The sequence below is a fragment of the Loxodonta africana genome, chromosome Y (genome assembly GCF_030014295.1).
Source record: "Loxodonta africana isolate mLoxAfr1 chromosome Y, mLoxAfr1.hap2, whole genome shotgun sequence".
NCBI classification, from domain to species: Eukaryota; Metazoa; Chordata; class Mammalia; order Proboscidea; family Elephantidae; genus Loxodonta; species Loxodonta africana.
In genome coordinates this window covers 17893541-17920477 of record NC_087370.1, presented here as the reverse complement: position 1 = coordinate 17920477, position 26937 = coordinate 17893541, and the positions used below count along the sequence as shown (strand labels likewise).

The 26937-nt window shown below is 43.4% G+C and overlaps 1 protein-coding gene across 1 annotated transcript in view; it reads right to left on the bottom strand.

The window, feature by feature from the left end:
* The window catches only part of LOC111747947 (cuticle collagen 36-like), a 446727-nt gene that overhangs the window by 34790 nt on the left and 385000 nt on the right, over positions 1-26937 (bottom strand). Inside the window, exons 28-31 of the mRNA XM_064278905.1 lie at positions 17415-17545; positions 2040-2193; positions 1664-1769; positions 764-941 (exon numbers count right to left, since the gene is read on the bottom strand). The gene's annotated coding sequence lies outside the window, so the exon portion shown is untranslated. The remainder of the gene's footprint in view (positions 1-763; positions 942-1663; positions 1770-2039; positions 2194-17414; positions 17546-26937) is intronic.

Here is a 26937-nt window from a genome sequence, read left to right as displayed (position 1 = left end):
GAGGTCTTGTAGCTGTTAGATGAGCCGCTGGCTGGGGGAACCAATAGGAATGTATTAAAGCTGTGGTTTGCAAAACGGAAACACACTGTACAACCTAAGTATTTCCTCACGTTGTGTACATGGTTGTGTGTAACCCAAACCTGAGACCTGTCGAAGCAAACCTCAGAGCTAGAAAGGCTGACAAGGAAAAGGGCAAGCCAAGCAAAAACAGCCCCTTTCTCAAGGACAGGGATTCTCAGTTCCGTTAAACTTCCTCGGCATCTAAGTCGCTAGATACAATGACCCATAGAGCCGGTGTAGAAAACACTTCAAAATGACGTCTGGTTGTTGTTGTCATTGTTAAGTGCCGTCAAGTCAATTCTGACTCATAGCAATATAACCTAGTAACTTAAAACTAAACCAAAAACCAAACCCACTGCCATTGAGTCGATTCCGACTCATAGCGACCCTATAGGACAGAGTAGAACTGCCCCATAGAGTTTCTAAGGCGCGCCTGGCGGATTTGAAGTGCCGACCTCTTGGTTTGCAGCCGTAGCACTTAACCACTACGCCACCAGGGTTTCCAATAACTTATAAGGGATTTAGAAATTTTTCTATTCCGTTTGTTTCACCCATTCTGTTGAATTTCTATTAATTTATATTTATGACAAATGCAATTGAATGGTACGTGGTGCAACTAACAACCTATTTAGAGCACACCAAGTTTTTTTTTAAGTTTCACAGACCATGAGTAAAAAGTCACTTCTTAAAAATCATTACCAACCAGGTCAGAGAAGACAGGTTATCATCCACCCTGGGGTGCACGCTCTGAATCTTTGTGAAGGCTCGCATACTCGGCGTCTCTCCAGAGTGACACGAGAGTGATAAAGTCAGAGCCGTCAACAGGGTATTATAGGTGCTGTGGGCCTTTGTTGCCGAGAACAGGGACTTCATGAACTCTCCTGAGTATAGAGCAGAGAAAGAAGATATTCTTCAGGACTGTTTAAATGAATGTCAATCTGTTTAGCAAAACAGGGAAATCTGGCAAGCATTTCCAACCATATGGGGCTTGTAAAAATATATGAGAAACATCTGATTATGTGTTTAGCTGAATATTATTAAAACTGTATGCAAACCCTTGGGAGACCTTTGGGTCTCAAGTCCCTCAAAGCACCCTTGGGAGCATCCTATTTGATATGCTATTGTGTGTACAAATTTATTCCACTATAAATATAAAACCAGTTGCCATTAAGTCAGTTCTGACTCCTACTCATTGCTGTCAAGTCGATTCCGACTCATAACAACCCCATAGGACACAGTAGAACTGCCCCATAGGGTTTCTAAGGAGCAGGGTGGTGGATCTGAACCGCCAACCTTTTGGTTAGTAGCCAGACTCTTAACCTCTATGCCTATGCCACCAGGGTTTCCATTCCGACTCACAGCAACACTATAAACCTGTTATCGTCGAGGTGATTCCGGCTCATAGTGACCCTATAAAGACCCTATAGCAGAGCCTAAATGGAGCCAACTCAGATCTCCATTGGTGGGCTTCTTCCGTGGAGAACTGTAATTGTATACCATTTCTTTTGACTACAGTAAAGCAAAAGCTTATAATTTGCATCAACAATAGGATCAGCATAAAAATTAAGGTGTTCCATGCTACATATGAGGGACAAAGTATTACCTTGCAAGCTGACTGACTGATGATCAGGTTTGCTCCTCTGAGTCATCGAAATATCATCGGAGCCTTCAGTTACACTCTCAGAGCCAGGACCTAACATCAAAGCTTGCTTTCAAGGAATATAATTTAAAGTTAATGATCATTGAAGGCTTTAGGCATCAAGGACACTTTCATTTTCTTTACATTTAGAGGTTTAATGTGATGTTCACCAAAATGAATAGACTTGTATGTAACTTCATGGCAAGTTGCTAAGCAGAACCAGGTGTTAAGTATTTCAGAGGAGGGTTTGTAGGATAGCAGAGGACTTTTACGAGTAGGACATTGTAAATGCTACTATTAATGAATGAAAAATAAAATATATATATTTTTAAAAACTCACTATCATCAAGTTGAAATTCAAAGTCTCAGTAAACCAAGTTCCGGGGACAGGTGGGGTTTCAGGTAACGCCAAGCATGGGAACTAAGAACCGGCGGTCCAGTTGCTCTCCGTAAAGTAGGGTTCTCACCAACACGAAGTCAGCAACTCGCTCTACCTGCAGAACACAAACTATGAAAGAGGCAGACAGAAGAAGAGCTGATGCATTCAAACTGTGCTGTTGGCAAAGAATGCTGAGTGTACTATGGAGACACTTTGGCTCACTTGTTTTGGACATGTCATCAGGAAAGACAAAAGGACATCATGTTTGGTAAAAAGAGGGTCAGTGAAAACAAGGGAAACCCTCAATGAGATGGATTTACACAACAGCCACAACGATGGACTCAAACATACCATGATCACGAAGACAGCACAGGACTACGCAACATTCTGTTCTGATGTACACAGGTCACCATGAGGCTGAGCCAACTCAACAGCAGCTAACAACGAGATGATATGGCCAAGGACGTGCTCAAACACCCAGCGGGAGGCAGAGCCAAGAATGGAACACATGTCTCTCTGAGACGCGGCCCTTAATACTTATTAAGTGAAGAACTCAGTGAAGAAAAGAAGTCAGTAAAACAGGTTGAGAGAGAATCTGAGGTAGAAAAAGACAAAGTAAAAAAAGGATGCCAGTGAATCCAAAAGAGGGTTGAGTTTCAAAGAGCAGGCACAGTTATGGATTGTCAAAGGACACAGAAAGTCAGGCAAGACGACACGGGTGCCATAAATCTCCATCCAAACAGTATCACGTTGTGCATGTACACATACACACACACACACACACACACACAGAGTTTACATCAGAAGAAAAGCACACACTGGATTTGACACTAGGGATGCCTGGGGAACCTCGGCTGGAGTGGGGGGTGGGGCGCAGAAGCCAGGCAGTACCATGTTGGGGAGGATTTAGAGTGAGGAGGAGGAGCCAGAAAAGACAGAAGGAAGGTAGGGTGGTTGTTAAAAGGAAGATATTTTAAGGATGAAGGACACTTGGACCTGAGCGCAGCTGTGAGCTAGAGGCCTTGAGTTGGTGGACGGGAGTTTTACTATGTAGAATAGACCGTCTAAGTAAGAGATGGGGCAGAGAATGAAGGAGCTGGCCTGGGAGTAGAGAAGGGTCCGTTTTTCTTCTAAGGTGGTGGTCCTCCACTTTGTGGGTCTAGAGACTGCCTTGAGAATGTAATCAAAGCTGTAGACTTCTCGCCAGAAAAACAAACACATGTAAACATACACAAAATGACATGATGTTAGGGAATTCCTACTAAAACTTCCTGACCATATAATTTATCCTTCAAAAGACGCTGATGTTCATAAAATAAATTCTAATTTAACTAGGCAGCCTATATTTTTATTTGCTAAATCTGGCAACCCTAACCATAAATAAAAACGGTACCTGTCCATGAAAGGGTAAGTATTATAGAAGAGAATGAATTAATATTTGCACCCATTCATGGTAATATAACAAAATACAAACAAGGATAATAATTATATTTGTTATAACTCAAGGAAAACTTGGAAAATCCCCCTGATCAAAGCAAACCTTTGATCATCTGTAAAATAAAAAGCTTGTTGAGCATATGCTAGACATATGTGAGTGTGCCTGGATAAAAGAAAGCATGGTAAACATATTAAGACTCAAAAAGAGCCTCTGAGGCCATAATTGCAGCATCTGAAATCTCCTGCTAGATAATTAATCTAGCTTGGCATAGACTAACCCAACACACCTGCAAGCTTGGTATTGGACACTGTATGGACACCTACGTCACCTGTTGGCAAATAGTTTCTGGAAAGGTTCATATAGTAAACCATTTCAACTTTGAAGCCCTACAGTCTCTGTCACAACTACCCAACTCTACTGCTGTAGTACAAAAGCAGCCGTGGACAGTCCATAAAGGGATGGGTGTATCTATGTTCCAATAAAACTTTATTTACAAAACAAGAGACGGGCCAGGTTTGGCCCACGGCCTCTACCTAGTTTGCCAACTCCTGAACTAAGGCAAAAGAAGTTGGTTGGTGCCTTCTTATACTATTAATAACCCTTTTTTTTCCCCTCAAAGGAAGAAGAAGCAATTACAAGAATCATTTAATGGTGTGTATTTTATCTTTTTTTTTTTTTTTTATCTACTCTAATACGATATCCACGGAATTTGTGAGGCTTGGTTTCCGGAGTAATGGTATAAAATTCCCAACTCTTCATTATAATAGAAGCTATGAGGAGCTGGTTATCTTATTAATGAAATAAACTAGCTTGCTAAATAAGATCTCAATTTCGAAGGGTAAAAAGATTCAAAAAGAGGTCCATTTATCCACAGCAGTTTAACCACAACTATTATCTCCTCTTGTCCAAGCTCGCAACGCAACGATGGCATTTAAGTCACTGTCTAATTAATGAATAAGCACAAGCAGAGTGGGGGAGGAGACAGGAGCAGAGACAATTTAGACAAATTTGGAAATCTGGGAGTGGATGGAAAGGCTTAACTGATTCAGAAAGCTAGTAAAATCGTCACGCGAGCTCTGTGGACAGGCTGGGCCCCTGTCTTAGGAGAGGGGCAGAGCTGGGGAGGGACACTCCAGTCCTTGCGGAGGGGGCTCAGGGCTCAGGGCTCAGATGTGTTGTAGGGTATGGGTGGTGACAGCGGTGGCTTTTTTTTTTTTTTAACATTTTCAATCTCCCTTTTCTATCATCCTTAGTCGTCTTGCCCAAGAGTCTAAAGCAGCATCATTAAGAAACGTTGAATAAGAAAAGCAATTTTTTTCATGTGTTTCAATGTTAACAATGCTTTTCAGCTATCCCAATGGTGTCATTAAAAAAAAAAAAAAAAAACTTTGCCATGGAGTTGGTTCCAACTTACAGCAACCCTACAGGACAGAGTAGAACTGTCCCTTAGTTTCCAAAGAGCACCTGGGGGATTTGAACTGCCATCCTTTTTGTTAGCGGCCATAGCTCTTAAACACTACACCACCAGAGTTTCCATGGTGTCGTTACTCACACAGAAAAACACCTTCCTTCCAGCAGTTGAGTCACACAGCCTAGAAATTCTGAGCTTATTAAACGCAACTGACAGGCGACTTGGTCTACCAAATCTTCACGTTCCTTTGGATAAAATCGCTGATAAAAAATTCTAGGTCAATCTTTTAGATCTGGTATGTTATTCAATAATATGGTGAAACTCTATGAAAACAATAACATATTTACTTAAATTACTGTCAATCCTCATCTTATTTCATCTTATAAAATGTTTAATATTCTTTGTTGTTGTTGGCTGCTGCCCAGTTGACCCCCAACCCATGGCTACCCCCTGCACAGCCTGACAAATGCTACCCTGATCTTCATGATCAGCTGTGGAATCAGACCGTTGTGATCCATAGGGTTTCCAATGGCTGATTTTCAGAGATAGATTGCCAGCCCTTTCTTCCTAGTCCCTCTTAGTCTGGAAGCCCCACTGAAACCTATTCAGCATCACCGCAACTCACAAGCGTCCACCGACAGGTGGATGGTGGCTCCCCATGAGGTGCACTGAGCGGGAGTTGAACCTGGGTCTCCCACATCAAAAACCAAAAACCAAACCCAGTGCCGTCAAGTCAATTCCGACTCATAGCGACCCTACAGGACAGAGTAGAACTGCCCCATAGGGTTTCCAAGGAGCGCCTGGCGGATTCGAACTGCCGACCCTTCGGTTAGCAGCCGTAGCACTCAACCACTGTGCCACCAGGGTTTGCACACGGAAGGTGAGAATTCTACCACTGACCCGGCACTGCCTCATTAATAGTCTGCCTCCCACTAATAACATGTAACATCACGTAGGAGCGGCTGCGCTGATCAACTTTTAGCTGTGTATACTCTTCTTTTTCATTAACTAGAGAGGAAAAGAGGCTGACGTCCAGCAGAAATCATGGAATTACAGCTGAATTTTTACAGATGATTCTTCATTATTCCCCAGAGCCTAACGCCAGCACGCATGTTTACTGCAAGAATATTAGCCATTTATCCAGGCTCTTGCTTTATAAAAACTTGCAGTTTCATACAAAACATCCCATTAAAAAAAAAAAGAAACCCACTGCCATCGAGTCGATTCCAACTCATAGTGACCCTGCAGGACACAGTAGAACTGACCCATAGAGTTTCCGAGGAGCGCCTGGTGGATTCGAACTGCAGACCTTTCTGTTAGCAGCTGTAGCACCTAACCCCTACGCCACCAGGGTTTCCAACACCCCATTGCACTACTGCAAATTAAATAATGAGTAACAGCATATAGATTTACTTTTCTTTTTATAACCTATAATAAAAAATGGATACATTCATTGTATTAGCTCTTGACTGCTTTTGGTAATCACTCTTACGAATGCATACTGTAATTTCTTTGTCGTTATTTCTTGGAATGCTCTTTGTAACACATGTTAACTCATTTATCTGGATTGAATTGTTATTTTCAGAACAATTCAGTCTGACTGTTCTGACAGCAAAGAAGTCTGATACGGTTGATTCGTTCAAAAAGAGGGCTGGTGTGCTAAGTAGGCTACCTGATAGAAATTTCACATGTATTGTGCAATCCGTGTACGTAGACACAAGCTTTTGAAGAAAACACATGTAAAATAATTGTTAACATAGAAACATTTTATCAAAAAAAAAAGCAGTACTGGAAATGGTTTATAGTATTCAATAATACTTAGATTTTTCTCAGCACTGAGTCTACTGAATTAAATGAGTGCCTCTAAGTGAAAAAAAAAACAAGCAAAATTAGTTAATTATTTGGTAAATCTTGTTATTATGGTTTTTTTTTTTTTTTTGCTTCATTTCTAGGAGTTGAGAAATTTGAGAATTTGAAAAGTGAATAATCACAGTTACAAGTAACAAATCCTTCTGAAAATCACGTTTGCACGTGTTTGTTTTCACAAAATTGGAGGATGACATAATTGAATAATTAGCAGATAGACCATTTTTAAAAATGTTTGCTAATGCTAAATCCTTGTGTCACCTTTTGCATATAACTGAGCCCTGGTGGCACACATGGTTAAGCGCTCAGCTGCTAACCAAAAGGTTGGCAGTTTGAAACCACCCAGCGGCAACAAGGGAGAAAGACCTGGCAACCTGCTCCCTTAAAGGACACAGGAAACCCTCTGTTGCAGTTCTGCTGTGTCATATAGGCTGGCCACAAATCAGAATCAACTTGACAGCACATAACAACAACAGGAAGTAGTTTAAGCAATTAAACTCTTTGCATTTTCACCTGTTGATTTATGGAAACAAAATTTCTCAGAGCTTACAAATATAAGAAAGCACTTAGCTAATTAGGTTACTAACAACAACAACAGCAACACAAAACCTGAAACCTGTTGCCTTTGAATCGATTCCAACTCATAGGACAGAGTAGAACTGCCCCATAGAGTTTAGAAGCAGCAGGTGGTTGATTCGAACTGCTCACCTTTTGGTTAGCAGCCACAGCTCTTCACCACTGCACCACCAGGGCTCTGCTAATTAGGTCACATGGTGGAAAATTCCCCTAAACGAAAGAGCCTTATGTGTAGAATTAAGATTTTGACAAAAACATATGCAAAATACATATTAATATAAAATACGAATAATATTCATATATGGCATTGGTTCTCAAATGGGAAGGGGTTGCTCCCCAGAGGACATTTGGCAATGATTAGGGACATTTTTGGCTGTCACAATTGGTGTGGGTGGGGGTGCTACTGGTATCTAGTGGGTAGAGGCCAAGGATGTGGCTCAACACCCCTACAATGCACAGGACGGCCCCCACAGCAAAGAGTGATCCAGCCCCAAATGCCAAGAGTGTCTAGGTCAATAAAACCCTGATATATGGACATGTAAATAAATTTAAAATAGAAAAAATGAAATGCAGCCCCACTGATCTCAGTAAGAGGTTAATTTCCAAATAATTTTTAGTGCATAATTATCAAAACGTGCAATATGTTTTGTTGTTTTGGCTGTGTAATAATACCAATGTAGTGGTAACTCGGAAACCCTGCTGGTGGTGTGGTTAAGAGCTATAGCTGCTAACCAAAAGGCTGGCAGTTCATATCCACCAAGCGGTTCTTAGAAACCCTATGGGGCAGTTCTACTCTGTCCTATAGAGTCGCTATGAGTCGGCAATGGGTTTGGTTTTTTTGGGTTAGTGATAAATCAGAGAAGATTTTTTAAGCTTAGAATCTTATGGTTACAGGAATTTTTAAAAGTGTAACATTTTAAATAACATAATTTGTTTTAGATAAGTACAATAAATTATCAAAAAAAGATTATCAAGCATAAAATCATATTTCAGATGAAAGTATCTGAGAAAAACCCATTGCCGTCGAGTCGATTCCGACTCACAGCGACCCTGTAGGACAGAGTAGAACTGCCCCATAGGGTTTCCAAGGAGCGCCTGGCAGATTTGAACTGCCAACCTCTTGGTTAGCAGCTGTAGCACTTAACCACTACGCCACCAGGGTTTCCTATCTGAGAAAAGTGGTATTCAAACTAAAATTTAAGGAAGAAAATAAATGGTCTAAAATTTCCTACTGTTAAAGTAGAGCTTTTTCTGAGGTTTCCTTTTTTTAATTAATTAAAATAGGTACCAAACTACTATAGTGATCAGGCGTGTTTAAAAGAGCGATGCTATAGTTTTCCTTCTAATTGTCTACATTTACAATATGCTGGACTATCACCCTTTGCATCTAGTCAGAATTATGATGTAAACTATTAGCCGTAGCTTAAAATACGCTCGGAGCTACACAGGGTTGCAAGATTTTTTTTTTAAATGTTCAAGCAAAAATTTTGGAGACGTCCCTGTACAGGACCGATCCCATTCCCTCAAACCAGACTTTCAGGCAATTAAGATTCCCCTCGTGGCCATAAGGAGTCCCTGAGTGGTGGAAAAGGTTAACGCAGTCTCTTGCTAACCAAAAGGCTGAAGGTTCTAGTCTATGCAGAGGTGCTCTGGAGGAAAGACCTGGCCGTCTACTTGGAAGAAATCAGCCGCTGAAAACCCTGCAGAGCACAGCTGTACTCTGACACGCACGGGGTCGCCATGAGTGGGGGTCATCAGGGGCTCTAAAAGGAGTGGCAGAGAGAAAGTCCCTCCTTTCTCGGGTCACATGTCCGTTTCCACCTCTTTTAGCCAAAATCATCTTGAATGGTAACATCTCAAATCCAGATAAACCAGTCAGTGTGGACAGTAAAAGCTTTTAAATAATAATTCTCAAAGCTTTGGGGTAACTAATATTTTGATACAATGAGATCTAGGCAAAAAAAAAAAAAAGAAGAAGAAGAAGACATGTGCAATCTGTGAGTTAATCCTTTGGTGATCCAATTATTTTCTGCTCTGAATTTTCTGTTGATATCACGTGTTTTCATTAATGGCAGCATGGTGAGTCACTGAGTGCGTCTGAAGTTTTGGCAGGCGGTATGGATTTTGTTTGTTTGTTAGCTCCCACAAGCCTACCCTCAGTGTCCCTTGGTACCCATGATGTACCATTGGTTCTACCCCAGAGTCTGCACCGGGGTCTACTGGTACATACGTGTACCAGTACCTATGTATAACAAATACACATTTTCAACATTTTTCTTCTTCCTACTAAAAATTCAGACACCTCCTACAATACCCTGTAAAACAGTAACTGGCAACACAGTTCCAAACAGTCATAAAGACCCCTGCCTTACGGAGACTCCCACTCTCAGTGGTCCAGCAGCTTCCCAATCAACTCCAGAGGCTAAAAGAGTTTATGGTCGCTATACGCACCTCAGGGCATGAAAAGGTTATTTAAGAGTGATTCTTCTGTATAAAAGAGAAATGATTATGAAACTGAATTTTTAATTTAAATTTTCATTAAGTGGATTAGGATATACTTATAATCTACTTCCTTTGAAGAAGAAAATATCTGAGGTTAAGAGCTTCCCCTACTTAGTGACACCCAAAGGGCTGGAAATCTGGAGGTTGACTTCATTTTCGCTCAAGGGCAGTTGAACAATGTTTAAGAAATCTAACACAAGATGGCAGTATTTCCATCTTCTAATTCCTGGATAGACAGAAGTATGAAAAAAACAAAAGTATCTACAGTAACCAACAAACAAGCAAAAAAAAAAAAAAAATTAAAGTCCGTATTGATAACAGGCACAGAAATTCGCTATACACTTTAGCTATGTGCCTCATTTTTCCCATGCAGTTCACCTAAAAAATAGTTTACAGCTATTAATTTTTTTCTTATTGAAGCAGCCCCACGTAACTCGGTTACCTATATTAATACTGGCAATTGAAGACTACAAGGAAAAATACAGGAAAAGTTCATGTAATTGCTAGCATATAATAACAACAAATGTGGTTTAATTTGAAGAAGATTGCCAGGCCTTTCTTCCTAGTCTGTGTTAGCCCAGAAGCTCTACTGCAACCTGTCCACCACGGGTATGAAATACCAGTGCTGTGGCTTCTAGCCTCACAGCAACATGCAAGCCACCACAGTATCACAAGCTGACAGACGGGTAATGAGTATCACAAGATAGATGGTCATTAAAATAACAGTAGTTACTAATTAGTTTCATTAGTATTGCTTGTGAATTAGGATCCTCTTTAAAATGGAGACTCCCTGTATGAATGTGTCAATAAAAAGGCCGATACTAAGGAGCGTTAGCCAATTTCCACCTCCTGTGCCTCCTCTCTCTACGCTTTGCTACTCCAGCAAAGGAAACGTCAGGCCAATTATACCTTTAAAAAAAGAAAATAATGTATCCATTACCTCTACCATCAGAGTCCCTTGGGGGGGTGCAAACAGTTTATGTGCTCAGCTGCTGAACGAAAGGTTGGCGGTTCCAGTCCACCAAGAGGCACCTCGGACGAAAGGCCTGGTTGTCTACTTCTGAAAACTGAGCCACTGAAAAGCCTGTGGAGCGCGGCTCTACCCTAACACACGTGGAGTCCCCATGGGTCAGAGTCCACGCGACGGCAACTTGTTTTGTTTTTAACCTCTCCCCTCGTGATTCAATTTTACACATCATGGTGGACCATTAAATAAGAGAAGGGAACTAATATTTTTAGCGCATATATGCCAATGCTCATAAAACTATTTTGTCAATTTTATTCTCTTGTCCTCATTTTACAATGCAAAAACCGAGCAACTGATGAGTAGGTCAGCGGATGTGTGACAAAGGTCACAGGGCAAAGGAAAGGTAGACCTGGAGACTCGCAAAGGTCTGTCTGATGTCAAGGTCTGCGCCCTTGCTGATACTCCAGGCTGCTCAGGCTCCCCCCTCCGCCTTCCCCTTGTGAGGGGAAATGCAAACACTAGGTGAGCAGACGAAAACCAAAACTGCTGCCATCGAGTTGACTCCGACTCATGACGACCCCATGTGTGTCCATGTAGAACTGTGCTTCATAGGGTTTTCAGAAGTAGATCCAAGCCAAACCAAACCAAACCTGTTCCTGTTGAGTCGATTCCAACTCATGGCGACCCTACGGGACAAAGTAGAACCGCCCCACAGGGTTTCCAAGGAGCAGCTGGTGGATTTGAACTGCCGACCTTTTAGTTAGCTGCCAAGCTCTTTACTGCACCACTGGGGCTCCAGAGAAGTAATCACCAGGCCTTTATTCCAAGTTGCCTCTGGGTAGACTCTTAACTGCTAACCTTTCATTTAGCAGCGGGGCACGTTAAAGGCTTTCACCACCCAGGGACTCCACCAGCTGAGCAGAAAGGATGTTCTGGAGAATGCTGCTAAAAAGCTCATGCCACAGGTAATGCTCTTACCCGAGCCCTCCACCCCAGTGGTCACCAGGCCAGGAAAGAAATTTCCTTCCCCCCTCCTATCAGTGCACTTCCAACAGCCCACTCTCCTCTCCCTGGGCTTCTTGATCCTACTCAGCTCGAAAGGAGCCCTGGTGGTACAATGGTTACTTGCTCAGCTGCTAACTGAAAGACTGGCAGTTTGAACCCATCTAGCGACTCTGCAGGAGAAAGAGCTGGCTATCTCTCCCGCAAAGATTGTGGCCTAGAAAACCCTATGGGGCAGTTCTTCTGTGTCCTGTAGGGTCACTAGGAGTCGGAATTGACAACAACAACAACGTTCAGCTTCAGACTTAGGTCCTCACACTGTTTCTGGGCTCTCTCAACCTGCTTGGACCAGCCAGTCCTCGTCTCCTTAGGCTCTGAGTCCCCTATTTATTTCGGAGGTCCAGAATGCAGTTCAGGCATTGAGCCTCCAGACAGCAAATCCTCCTAGTCCTCATGGAAAATAGGTAATAGTAACACTGTCAACCCATGGCCTTCGAGTCAATTCCAACTCATATCACAGTGACCCTGTAGGACAGAGTAGAATTCCCCCATAGGGTTTCCAAGGCTGTAATCTTTACGGAAGCAGACTGCCGTACCTTTCTTCCTCGAAGCGGCTGGTGGGTTTGAACCACTAATCTTTTGGTTAGCAGCTGAGCGCTTTAACCACTGCACCATCAGGTGACGTATTTTTATCCCTGTAGGTTTGGTTCCAGTCTCTGTGATCCTGTAGGATCCTGCTTGCCCTGATGATGGCACTGTGGGTGTGGAAACCCCAAACTCCTTGCGCTGTTTGAACGTCACGTTTTCTATTAAGTGCAGAGCCTGGTCTGCAGAGCTCCCAGATGCCAGACCCCAGCTGCAGTCACCGCAGCGCCCTTGTGGACAGAGGGTTGTATTTTATCCCACTCATCGGATTTGCAAGGGGTCCATAGTCAGCAAAGTAAAGCCAAGCTGGCTGCTTCCCATAAATGACGGAAACCCCAGCACTCGATCCCCCGGGGCACAGCGCACAGCTACAGAGGAAAACCTCTGGCCACTCCCCTCACTGCTGCCTCCGTCTTAGTAACGTTTCCTGCTCTCTGCACCTGGAATGGGCCCGGGGTCCCAGATAGTGTATAGAATTTGGGGTGTGCACACATATTGCAGGTGCCTCTGGGTGGTGCAAATGGTTAACGGCTGCTAACCAACAGGTTGGGGGTCTGTCTCACTTACTTTGGACATGTTAGACGGGACTAGTTTCTGGAGAGGGTCGTCATGCTTGGTAAAGTAGAGGGTCGGTGAAAAAGGGGAAGATCCTCAAAAATGAGATGGACTGACGGCGCCTGCAAAGATGGCCTCAAGCATAACAAGGATCACGAGGATGGTGCAGGACTGGGCAGTGTTTGGTTCTGTTGTACACAGCGTCGCTATGAATCCGAACCAACTCGACGGCACCTAACAACAACACCATGATTTCAATACATGGAAACTATGATTGTGAGGATGGCACAGGACAGAGAGTGTTTCATTCTCTTGTACACAAGGTTGCACCTAACAACAACACAGGCACAGAAGAAGGCAGACACAGGGGCGATCAACACTCTCTGAAGACTCAGGAGACCAGTCTACGAGCCCAGGACCTCGAAGGACGGCCAGCTGGAGAAGCCGAGACAAGGACCTTCCCCCAGAGCCCACAGAGAGAGAGCCTTCCCCTAGAGCCGGTGTCCTGAATTCAGACTTCTAGCTCCTACACTGACAATAATTTCTGTCCCTTCAAGCCACTGACTTGCGGTATTTCTGTCATAGCAGCACTAAGGAACTAAGACCCGTGGAAAGCGGGGCAAAGGAGAATCCCAACTACGCAGCCTCCTCTGCTGTCACGGAGCTCTGATTCTGATGCCGTTCGAAGAAAGGGACCCGCGGGACGCTCTCTCCTTTACGAAAGGGCTGTGTTTCCATAGCTTTACAAGCCCTATTTGACGATGACTCTAACGAGTCATTCTAGCCTTCCTCCCTGGACTAAGAAGTGTGACTTTCATTACAGGGAATACTGTTCGCCCCCAGCCAGGTCAATCCCAGCCGCAGCACTAAGGGAGGGAGACATCCCTGGCTCATTATGAGGGCGCGCTACCAGGCAACATCAAGCTCCCTGGAGACTAATTCTCTCCTCGCTCCTGGAACTCCTCCCTTCATGGTACAGCTGCCTTCCCGAAAATGTCAAGGCGCAAGCGTTTTTACAAATCAACTCTGTTATGGATTGAATTATGTCCCCCAAAAATATGCGTAGTAAATCCTAACCTCTATGCCTGTGGTGGAGCCCTGGCGGCAAAGTGGTTAAGAGCTACAGGTGCTAACCAAAAGACCAATGGTTTGAATCCACCAGGTGCTCCTTGGAAACCCTATGGGGCAGTTCTACCTTGTCCTATACAGTTACCAGGAGTCGGGAATCAACTCCAAGACGACAGGTTTGGGTTTTTGTTTTTTTTTTTTAATGCCTATGGTTAAATCCCATTTGGGAGTAGGTTGTCTTTGTCATATTTATGAGGCAGGATTAGTATAGGGTGTATCTTGAGTCAATTGAGCTATAAGAGACATTAAACAAGGGAGCAGAGCAGAGAGGGGGGAAGACAGATGCCAAGCCACTTGGAGATCTCCAAGGAACCAGGAAGCAGAAGCTGAAGAGACAAGGACCTTCCCCCAGAACCAATAGAGAGAGAAAGCCTTCCTGTAGAGTGGACACCCTGAATTTGGACTTCTAGCTTCCTAAACTGTGAGAAAAGTAATTTCTGTTTGTTAAAGCTACCCATTTATGGTATTTCTGTTATAGCAGCACTATGTAACTAAGACAAAGTCATATTCTAAAAACATAATATGGCTCCAAAAGATAATAATTTTCAAGGACTGTGAAACATTCACATATTGTCCATTATAACTCACATCTGAAAATCAGAGGCTCACATTTTGTGGTGCTAAGTTCCTATACCCACATCCCTGGTGGACCAATGGTTAAGCACTTGGCTGCTACCCGAAAGGTTGGTGGTTCGAACCAAACCTGGCAATTTGCTCCAGTAAAGGTTACAATCAAGAATACCCTACGGGGCAGTTCTACTCCGTCGCATGGGGTTCGCTATGAGTCAGAGTCAACTCGATAGCAACCAACAACCACAACCACAAACATCTGACTTATTTCCACAAATGGCAACCCTGCACACACTATCAGGAGACCCAAACATTTCAGTACGCTGTTTTTGCCCTTAAAAGGAAAGGTCATTACCTGGCAAAAGATGAATAAACTCATCCCTCTAGAGGCCTGAATTCAATTCAAATTCCGATCCCTTTGATTAGGGACAAAGTTCAGCAAATCACATTATCCGTTTGAGACGATGCCCCCTGAGCCCGATGGAGGACAGGGTCAGGGAAGGAGAAGAATAACACTGAAGTTTAAATATTAAAGGTATTATTGAGATTGGATGTGACAACTTCTCACATTCAGTTGCAATAGTCTAAATGTTTAAATTAGCCAAGGGTACCAGAGGACGAAACAAGGGTTGGAATATTAGAAAGACCTTTCCCTATTCCAAGTAACAGATTAGAAAACATTGACAGCCTGCCTGCCTGACAGGAGAGAATGGTTGCAGACAAGGGTGTACTGATAAAAAGATGAAAACAACAGTGATAACAACGAGGAGAGAAAGATCACAGTGGCAGGGATTTCACAGAACACGGAGAAATGATCCCCTCATTATTGTTTTTTTATAGATTAATCTCCGCGGCACTGCCAAATCTAACCGCTGTAAACTTGCCATGAAAACAGGCAGCCAGAGACGAGGGAAAAACCAGAAACCCCAAATGGCACCACTGGTAGGCAACTCAAGCTGCCTGAAGAATGAACTCCTAAAAGCAGGGTGAGAACTTTGCTTTCATGGGGCAACTCTCCTTTGTCCTGAGGTGATGGTCTTTGGCTTTAAAACTGCCAACAGGGATCTAGCTCAGGTAAAAAGAGTCAAGTGCGCACCTGACAATCCTGGGAACAGCCTATGGGCTTCCGCATCCTGCCGGAAGTGAGCTTTTTTTTTTTAATCTTTTCTCTGCTTCTCTGTGGGATATCGTACAGTGTGCTAAGACAGGAGCAGCGGAAGATAACAGGGTGAGGCTTGCCTCTCCTGGGGAGCCAGATGAGGATAACGAGGTCTCCCAGCTCGATGCATGCTTCTGAAAGCAGAAACCACGCACTTACGTACAGCTGAGAATTGATGACTTGGTGGGTGGGTGTCTCGTTGTCCGTAATTGTCTGTAATGTCAGTGTTGGGCAAAGCAATGACTCTGCAATTCATGTGTTTTTTTATGTGTCAGAGACCTCTAAATCAAAGGGACTTCACTCTGCCATGGGTGCCTATAACATACACAAGCATGCACGCACACGCACACATTCCCTTCCACACATAGACACACACTGTTGTGCTCTAAGGCACACACCCATTATTGTATAGAGCAACAATTCTCTACCAGGGCAATAAACACAACCCTGTCAGATGAGAAAAGGAGCTATTTTCTCTCCTGGAACTGGTAATGTTTTATGACAATGAAATTCCATTCTGTGCCAAAATGTCTATGGGGTTCGAGAGGGGAACAAGAAGACACACAGATTTTAAAACCTTGAACCTAGGGTACTGGGGTGACCCTTTACTTCTAAGAGATTGGCATCTCCCACGAACAGTGTCGACAATGATTCCTGCCGCACCGGTGACACCGAAGGCGGACTCTAACCGACGTGGAGCTAAGTGGTCGCTGAGATGTTGATGCAGCCGCCGTCGCTGTGTGTCTCCTTGAAGTTGACCAGTGTGTACACGCATGTTTTCCAACCAAAACTGGGTGAAGAAAAACTCCCAGGAACGCCTTTGTGGCTGTGTCACTAGATGTAAAGTACGGTGACTCCTGGTGCCTCCCGGCTGCCTCGCATCATCCCTGCACATCGCTACCTGGCGCACTGTGTCCTCTCACTGTGTCCTCCTGTGTGAACTTGGGGACTTCAGATGGACACCCTCAACTTGGACCTGGGGTCAGCCCTCAACACTGGAATTGGGCACTCTCCCTTTCCCCCGAGTGCCCCGTTAGCAAGCTCAGCACAGACTTACTTGTGCTTGCTTACTGATCTGTAGTGACAACTTCACATGGGTTTCGCCACGCCACATCCTAGGGAAACCCATGTGAAACGGGTCACTACAGGTTAGTAAGTAAACACCAGTCAGCGGGGGCCTACTTTGCTGAGTCATCCGCCCCTGTCAGGGACTGTCAGTGTGAAAAGAGGCTTTGATTCTATAGGAAGGTGCCGTGGGGTTGGGAGAGAGAGAGATGCCAGCCATGCCGAAAAGCAGAGTCTTTGATGTGGTGAAGAAATGTGAAATTGTTCACCAAAGATTAGCAAGTAATCCCGAGTAAACCCATGCTTACCTTGTCTACTGGATGGTCCGCCCCTGCGCAGGGCATAAATTTACTCAGAAAACAGCCAGTGAGGGGTAAGCCCTGAGGCATCAGAATGAAGCATTCTTTCCCTTGCCCTGAGTGCCCTGGGACAAACACTCAGAAAATACCCACGGAGGACGAGGGACAAATCACGGTGATGCCCTGGAGCCATCTGAGGATTCGAGCTGCTGTGCGGCTTAAATCTCTTGGTCCCTGGGCTCTGTAGTAGCGTCCTGAGGCTGTCCCAACACGCTCCCACAAACCTGGCGGCATAACACAGCAGACATGTATTCTCTCACAGTTCTGGAGGGTTTTTTATATATATACACACACACACATATATATAAAACAGAATATTTGCCAATTCAACAATTCTTACATACACAATTCAGTGACAATGGTTACGTTCATCATGTCGGACAAGTGTCACCACTATCCTTTTCCAAATTATTCCCTCAGCGCTCCCCAAGCAGTGAGTCTCCATTCCCCCTCCTGCCCACCCCTGGTAACCTCTAATGAGCTTAGGTCTCTATACATGTGTCTATTTCATGGAAGTGGGATCCTACAGTGCTTGTCCTTTTGCGACTGACTTATCTCACTCAGCCTAACGTGTTCAGGGCTCACCCATGTACCAGGACTTCATTTCTCTTCATGGCTGGGTTAAAAAAAAAAAAAAAGTGGTAGAAAGTGCTCCGCCACCTCACCGCTCTGTCCCCTACACCTAGCAAAGGACTTAGCATGCAGGTGGTGCTCCATAGACGTTGGCGGAAGGAATGATCAATAAGCAAGGCGGTTTTGTTTGCTCAATCCTGTGGATGCCCCATAGTAACAGGACGAAGGCTTTGTCAATCACGCTGCCCATCTATTATCCTGAGATCTGGAGACGGAGGAAGCTCTCTTTACTCTCATCCTCCTGTTCTTCCCCATCACACTTTAGAAAGAAACGTCCCTTTCTGAAGTAAACTTCTTCCTCCTCTCCCACTTTCATGGCCCCGGAGAGTCTGCTATCCTTCTAACAGCCACACCCAACTTGGGAGAGTGTGCAAGTCTGTGGTCCCATCTACATGACGACTCCTTGTCTCCTCTGAGATCGTGTCATAAGAAATAAAACTTAAAAAGAGGACAAATTTGAATCAGACTCGTAAGGATATGAGTTTGGACACTTCTTCACAACCTGTGAAGGTTATCAGTTTCAGCTGGAATCTGGTGCAGGTGAATCTTTTAATAACTATTTGGGATGGAGCTTGCAGATGTCCGCAGAGCAGATGGTTCTGATTCCGTGGGTAATTACCGAATGCCCCAACAACCGATGTTTTACAGCTTTCATTGGGAAATGAACACAGAATCAATGCAATTCATCTCACTGACAATGACTATTGCTAACTCACTGCAAACCATGGCTGGTAGCTTTGGAGGTGATAATCCAGTTAATTTTACCCGTGAGTCTGTGCAATAGAAGATGAGCTTTTCATTTAGGTTGCAACATGTTATTCATAAAACATATAGTTCTGGAAAGGGTGATCAGTTCAATGAATTGCTGTGATGTCTTTGCTTGGCATAGAATTGTTGAATGTCATCTGACATGAGAATGAAGTGATTGTATTCAGGGCAGATACAGCCTCTGCTTCTTCTGACGCTTGTTCCTGTTTTTATCACTGTAACAGATTCAGGATCATTTATTTCCAATAAGAAAAATGTCATGCACAAATGTTAACGGATCTTGTCGTCAGCTTGTGATTTGATGATCCTTTGGTTGTTGGTTTTTACTTGCCTTCAAATCAGGCTCTCTTCCATTGTTATCCTCATCTGCTTCGTGGGGGAAGAAAAGAACTGTGGGGTTCAGGTTTCGTTTCTCAAGATGGACACAACTTTAACCCTTCAGCAAGATTAGACAGGCCCATAAAGCAAACAATAATTCATGTAGCTCGACCATGTATACGAGACTAAATGGGCACACCAGCCTAGGGGCAAGAACGAGAAGGCAGGAGGGGACAGCAAAGCTGGATGAATGGAAATGAAGAACCCAAGGTCAGGAAGGGGAGAGTGTTGACACGTCGCGGGGTTGGCAACCAATGTCACAAAACAATACATGTATTAATTGTTTAACAAGAAACTAATGTGCTCTCTAAGCCTTCATCTAAGGCACAATTAAAAACAAAGATGGCCACAACTTTTAACATCTGGAGGAGGATATTGTTCAAGCTGAGTAAACAGTCTGAATAATAGAGGCGCAGGTGAGTGGAACAGGTTTAGGGAACGTGAGCAGGGTTTCCAGCTGGGTGTGTGGCTGGTGTGGAAAGGGTGAAAGAGTGATCCATCCCGCAGTGGATAATGGATACACCAGTGTGGTCCGTCCCCACAATGGGATATTACTCAGCCATAAAGAGGAAGTGAGTTCTGATCCATGTCACAACCTGGAGCAACCTTGAAAATGCTGTCCTGAGTGAAGTCTGATAGAGGAGGACAATGACCCCACTGAATGACCCCACTGACATGAAATATGAATACGGTAAACCAATGCATAGAGCCTGGGCAGGGACAACAGGGAGTTACTGCTGAAGGGGACTGAATTTTCTGGGGGGATGAGAAAGTTTTAGAAATAGCGGTGATGGTTGTACGACATGGTGAAAATAATTAAGGTCACTAAATTGTACACTTAAAAACGATTAAAATGTCAAATTTTTATGTTGTGAATATTTTACCACAATTTTTAAAAACTAGCTGTCTCTTCTTCCCCCCTAAAAAATTCTACTGGGCAGTACTCTTTCCTGTAATTAATGAACAACATGGTCTCTTTCCGTTTTTATGACAATGTTCTGCTACTGAAAACATCAACTGGTAATTTTAATACTTTTTCACAAAACAATGGAATATGTCATGTGCAATATAACATTTACCAGGTACATCATGTAAAAATAATAACATAATACAAAATAATAAAAGCATTCTCTAAATCCCAGTTTGTATTCCATTTCACACAGTAAAAATAAGAGAGTTCTTCAATTGTTCTTGGACTTGTGAAAAACAAAAAACAGAGGCCAACTTATGACATAAGTGGTGACATATTTATGACATAAAGGGAAGACTCATTGATGTCGCTATGTAATAGACAGATGGAGATCTGGTGGCGCAATGGTTAAGGGCTCAACTGCTAATCGGAAGTTGAGCACTTCAAAGCCACCTAGCGGCTCTGCTGAAGATAAGCCTGGTGATCTGTTCCCATAAAGATCACAGCCAAGAAAACTCAATGGAGCAGTTCTACTCTCTTGCATGGGGTTGCTATGAGTTGGAATTGACTCAACGGCACCCAACAACAAAAAACAACATCAGTAGGACGAGCAGTAGTGGGTCTGAGGCAGCTCACAGGATGCAGTGAGGTGGTATGCCAACCACAGAGCATCTGTACCCTATGTTCCTAGAGTAAGCGTGAGTATTGTCTGGGTCCAGTCCTTACTCATGCAAGACTTCCTTCTCTGGCAGAAAGTCTCATCATTTCTATGCTTGGAAAAACGTTTCTTAAATTAATATCTTTCAATCTGTTATTTCACTTTGTGGTGACAGGTTAAATGGATTAGCCCTTCAGATACTATACTGGTAGTTAAGTGAATTCGTTGCTAGAAAGGGAAATGTGATTATGGCAGAGCCTGTTATCCAAATGGTGGCTCACGGCGCTCGAAATCAAAGTCAAGTCAATGGGGAAGAAAACTCTGAACGTGGCAAAGGCATCTTCCTACTCCTAAATCCAGCTTTGGCAACGTGGTTTTGGAAAGACAGCAGCCTATCACTTGAAATTAACCTCGTTGACTTTATATAATCGTATTGTTTTTTTTTATAATTTGGTATGTACTTAATTTGTGTGTTTACTTCGAATTTAGAGTTAAAACCTGAATAAAACAGACCTGTTGCCATCGTGTTGATTCTGACTCATGGTGACCGTATAGGACAGAGTAGAGCTGTCCTATAGGGTTTCCAAGGAGCAGCTGGTGGATCTGAACTCCTGATCTTTCGGTTAGCAGCTGAGCTCTTAACCACTGCACCACCAGGGATCCAAATTCATAGTTACATGAAATTAAAAAGTACATAGCAGACATATAAGATAAATACCTCGTCACATATTTACACATATTTAAGTGTATGATACAGTTAAAAGATAATTTTCAGAAAAAAGGTAAAAGCATGGCTCTCATACAGATGTAAAAATGAACGAACACATGTTAAAGAATTTTGTTTCACTGCTTAATCTATGAGGGAACCAGGCAGATGTTATAACCAGTTCAAAGGACAAGTCAAAAAAGCACAAATTAATATGCAGCAAAGGAACTGAACTGCAAATGGAGACACAACTGTTTTCCCACAGGGAGAGGGAAGTCAGTTGAAACTCGTGGGGAAAGATGAGCTTGCCTATCCAACAGTTGTGGTTTGTTGACTGTGAGTCAGCTTACGTACGACAACCTTACGTTCAACAGAACAAACGTTGCCCAATCCCTAGGTTACCTAAAGTTTACAAAGAGATGGAAAATAGCTCAAAGACAGGTCAACAATGACTTTCAAACAAAGATGAGAATGTAAGGGGGCAGGGAGACGAGATTAATGAAAACGGAACAACCAGGACAGAAATAATGACGATGCCATGCATTATGAAAAATGTAACCAACGTCACTGAACAACTTGTGTAGAAACTGTTGAATGGGAAATCTAAACTGCTGTCCAAATATTCACTGAAAACACAATAAAATATTACTAAAAGGAAAAAAAAAACCTCAAAGACAATGAGTAGGGCTGGAATCAACAGTCTGGACAGGCATCCTGTGGACAGTTTCCATTGAAACACCACGTTCTTTTTCTACAGTACAAATTGTTTAATATTGAACTGGGGTTCAAGGAGACACCTTTTTAACTTTAAAAGGCATTCATACAGTTCTCAGTTTCAGTTTGAGGTGATGAAAATCTTACGGAAATGGATAGTGGCAATGCCTATACCTAATAGTGAATCAATGTAATTAACGTCACGGGATTATACACTTAGAAATGGTTAAAATGGCAAATTTTTTGTTATATATATTTTACTGCAATAAAATAAAAGTAAAGAGCGGTCCACATATTACTAAACTGTAAAAAAAAAAAACAAAAACCAGTGGCCAGCACCTAATAAAGACTCTGCTCAGATCTGAGTATTTCCCAGACACATCCCACCATGCACCCATCTGTTAGTTTGCTGTACTGTGGTGGCTCGCATGTTACCGTGATGCTGGAAGCTATGCTTCTGGTATTTCAAATGCCAACAAGGCCACCCATGGTGGATAGGTTTCAACAGAGCTTCCAGGCTAAGACAGACAAGCAAGTGAGGTCTGGCAATCTACTTCTAAAAATTGTTGTTGTTGTTAGGTGCCATCGAGTCGGTTCCGACTCATAGCGACCCTATGCATAACAGAACGAAACACCACCAGTCCTGAGCCATCCTCACAATTGTTGTTATGCTTGAGCCTACTGTTGCAGCCACTGTGTCAATCCACCTTGTTGAGGGTCTTCCTCTTTTCCGCTGACCCTGTACCCTGCCAAGCATGATGTCCTTCTCCAGGGACTGATCCCCTCCTGACAACATGTCCAAAGTATGTAAGATGCAGCAGTCTCGCCATCCTTGCTTCTAGGGAGCATTCTGGTTGTACTTCTTCCAAGACAGATTTGTTGGTTCTTTTGGCAGTCCATGGTATATTCAATATTCTCCTCCAGCACCACAGTTCAAAGGTGTCAATTCTTCTTCGCTCTTTCTTACTCATTGTCCAGCTTTCACATGCATATGATGTGATTGAAAATACCATGGCTTGGGTCAGGCGCACCGTAGTCTTCAGGGTGACATCTTTGCTCTTCAACACTCTAAAGAGGTCCTTTGCAGCACAGATTTACCCAATGCAATGTGTCTTTTGATTTCTTGACTGCTGCTTCCATGGCTGTTGATTGCAGATCCAAGTAAAATGAAATCCTTGACAACTTCAATCTTTTCTCCGTTTATCATGATGTTGCTCATTGGTCCAGTCGTGAGGATTTTTGTTTTTTTTCATGGTGAGGTGCAACCCATACTGAAGGCTGTGGTCTTTGATCTTTGACAGTAAGTGCTTCAAGTCCTCTTCACTTTCAGCAAGAAAGTGAAGGACCCGGTAGTCTACTGAAAAGCATTAGCCGGTGAAAACCTTATGAATAGCTTTCTAAAAGTTCGTCAGTGAAAACCCTCTGGATCACAAGAGAACGTTATCCTATATACTGCTAGAATATGAGCTTCCTAAATTGGAAGGCACTCAAAATAGATGGTGAATCCAACAATGGATTCCAATACATCCACAATCACAAAGATGGCTCGGCTGCTAACCGAAAGCTTGTCAGATTGAACCCGCTCAGTGGCTCCGTGGGAAAATGACCTGGCAATCTGCTCTTGTAAAGATTACAGCCTCAAAAACCCTGTGGGGCACTTCTGCTGAGTGACACGGGGTCACCATGAGTCAGAATCACATTGATGTCACCCAACAACATCTGGTTAAGGAAATTATCAGAGAGAGCGTATCAACACAAGCGTTTCAAAATCTGTGCTCAGATTAAGATAATTTCTCCTTGGTTTATTCATCTGCTGATGACTCAAAGTCATGTTTTAAAAAATATTGTTTTAATGAATTCCCTATCAGTCCCATTTGGAGTACGTTAGCGATAATGATATGCAGAAGTCAATATTCTCTATTGCCCCAGCAAACTGGATTTCTTCACCCTCCTGCCAGTTAAAAATTGCCATTGGGGAGAATCTGACGTTCAAGGGGAACTAAATGACGTTTACTGTGGTGACTGATTATCAGCATTGGAAGCCTGCATTTGTCTACTACAGTAGAGGAAACAATTTAATTAGTCCGTTATTGTAAATGTTCTGATTTCAGTGCATTACCTTGTGGCCTGTGGCTGATAGAGAAAAAAATGTACACTGACTCGTTTTGACCGCGGAATGAATTGGACCTTCCGAGACAGGAAAATTAATTATAAATGCTCTCTGTTTACGATTGCTAGATTTTTTTTTATGATAAATGATGTAATTATTAGATGTTAAGTATACAAATAGTCATGCATTGACATTCCAGCTTATTAATGCCGACATTCACCACTGTGCAGAACATATTCATCGCATTTCATTACTCAGTGATGGGGAAGGAAAAAAACACCACCACCATTGTTCTCCGCGTTCTCCCGTGATTCTCAGGCGGTAAATTTCTCATGACAGCCTCATGTTTCATTCGGAGCCCAGACCAAAATAAACCAGAGGGCCCACTGCAAAGTAGGCCAAGGGGACAGACGCAGAGACAGACTTTCATAAAACTCGGACTTCCGCCAAGTTTGTCTCCAGCTCCCTCCCATCTGTCTGGTTATCTCTGTCTCCTCTATGCATTCCTGGGGGTGGGTTGCTGGATGCCTGCCCAGTGCCTTGATGCTGACTTTGAGGGTCCCAGGAACTTCTCCCAAGAAATGCCCTCTCTTGTAGACTAAAAGGAGCCCTGTGGTAGAGCCCTGTTAAGCACTCGTCTGCTAACTAAAAGGTCAGCAGTTTGAAACCACCAGTGGCTTTGCAGGAGAACGACCTGGTGACCTGCTCCCAGGAAGATTATAGCTTAGAAAATCCTATGGGGCGGTTCTAGTCTGTCACATGGCATTGCCATGAGTCAGAATCTACTCGAAGGCACCCAATAACAACAACTTGTAGACCAGTACCCCCGTTCCTTTGCAACGTGAAGATAATGGCATAACATCAAAAGAATTCAGGGGCCCTCTCCCCCTTCTGCTGACCCCTGATAAGTTCACACAATCTTGCTCCAGGCTGCCCCTTCGCAGGTACGCAAGACAAAACCTATCTCCTTCCCCGTTAGAGACCTGGCTCTTTTTTTTCTTGTTACAGAGCAATACAAAACAAATATACCACCTTACAAAAGCATTCCTCAGTTGTTGTTGTTGTTAGACGCTGTTGAGTCGGCCCCCAACTCATGGCGACTCCATGCACAATGGCATGAAACACTGCCCAGTCGTGTGCCATCTCCATGATGGGTTGTGACCCACAGGGTTTTCGTTGGCTGGTTTTCAGAAGTAGATCACTAGGCCTTTCTTCCTAGTCTTAGACTGGAAGCTCTGCTGAAATCTGTTCTGCATCATAGCCACACACAAGCCCCCAATGACAGACAGGTGCATTGGCCACCAGGAATCAAATCCAGGTCTCCCACACGGAAGGCGAGAATTCTACCACTGAATCCCCACTGCTCCCAGTTCTTCACTTAGCCACGGGCATAATTTACTTAAATGTATTTATTCCAGTCTCCTCTGAGTCAGTTTCCCTACATATTCAGTCTGCAGATCAATCATTGTGCATCCAAGACACAGGAAAATACAATGACAAACTGTCTCCCCCGCTTCACTGAACACTATTTCATCACCCCCCAGCACTGGGTCTACACTGCCTTGGTGTCACTTTTTAGTTTGAATATTGCTTTCAAAATCAGTTTGCTCTTAGAATTCTTGCCAAACCTGTTAAATGATTCCTGGAACTACACCATCTGTTGTATTATTTGCAGTAAGAAAAAAAAAATTGTGAAAACATGCAATACAGTCCTGATGCAGAGGGATGAAGCCACAATGTCCTTTGTATCTTCACCCTTCTTGTTGTTGTTGTGTGCTCTCTGGTCAATTCTGAGTCACGGCGACCATACAGCAACCCTATAGGATAGAGTAAAACTGCCCCATAGGGTTTCCAAGGCTGTAATCTTTACGGAAGCAGATTGCCACATCTTTCTCCAGCTGAGCGGCTGGTGGGTTCGAACTGCCGACCTTGCAGTTAGCAGCTGAGCGCTTAACCACTGTGCCCGCAGAACTCCTTCCTTGGCCTTCCTATAAGGCATAATCCCTTTTACAGCTTTGTCTCCTGAAGAGAAGCACTGCACTCACTCTGAAAACAGCCAAAGGAAAGAAAGGCCTTCCTCTATTGAAGTTTTCCCAAAGGCAACTCGAACAGGCGGCATTACTCTGCAGACCATCTTCTGACTGGCATAATTGGCTAGAAAACGTATATTAAAGCTGGCTTATCTAGAAGGCAATTACTCTTTCAATCACTTGTAAGAACTTAGTTGAGGGGGTAGGAATCTGGAAATTTACGTGTGAATGGGCTGGCCTTATTAGCATTTCATAGACAGCCTCTACTCCTGCAAGACCAGTGAGCAGAACTTTCCAGCTGAAGTGGAAATTCCAGCCACCTCCTTCACAGTCTGAGCCAATGAAAAACAAATTTGCACTGTAAACTTTCACCTAAAGCACAATAACAAAAAACAAAAACAAAAGTTTTTGTTTTGGGGGCCATGTCCTGATTGCTGTCTTTTATAAAGTTTTATTGGTACACAGCCACATTCGTTCATCTGCCTATGGCTGCTTCTGTGCTACAGTGACAGAGGTGAGTAGTTGCTACAGATGTTATGGCTTGCAAGGCCTAAAATATTTACTATCTGGCCCTTTACAGAAAAGCTCTGCTGACCCCTGGTGTAGATCTGCGCATACAGGGCAGCGAAGCCTAAGGAACTCCCTTCTTTCTTTCTGCTGACAAATACCCAAACTGGATCAATCTCTTATCCTGCAAAAATGAAAGGAA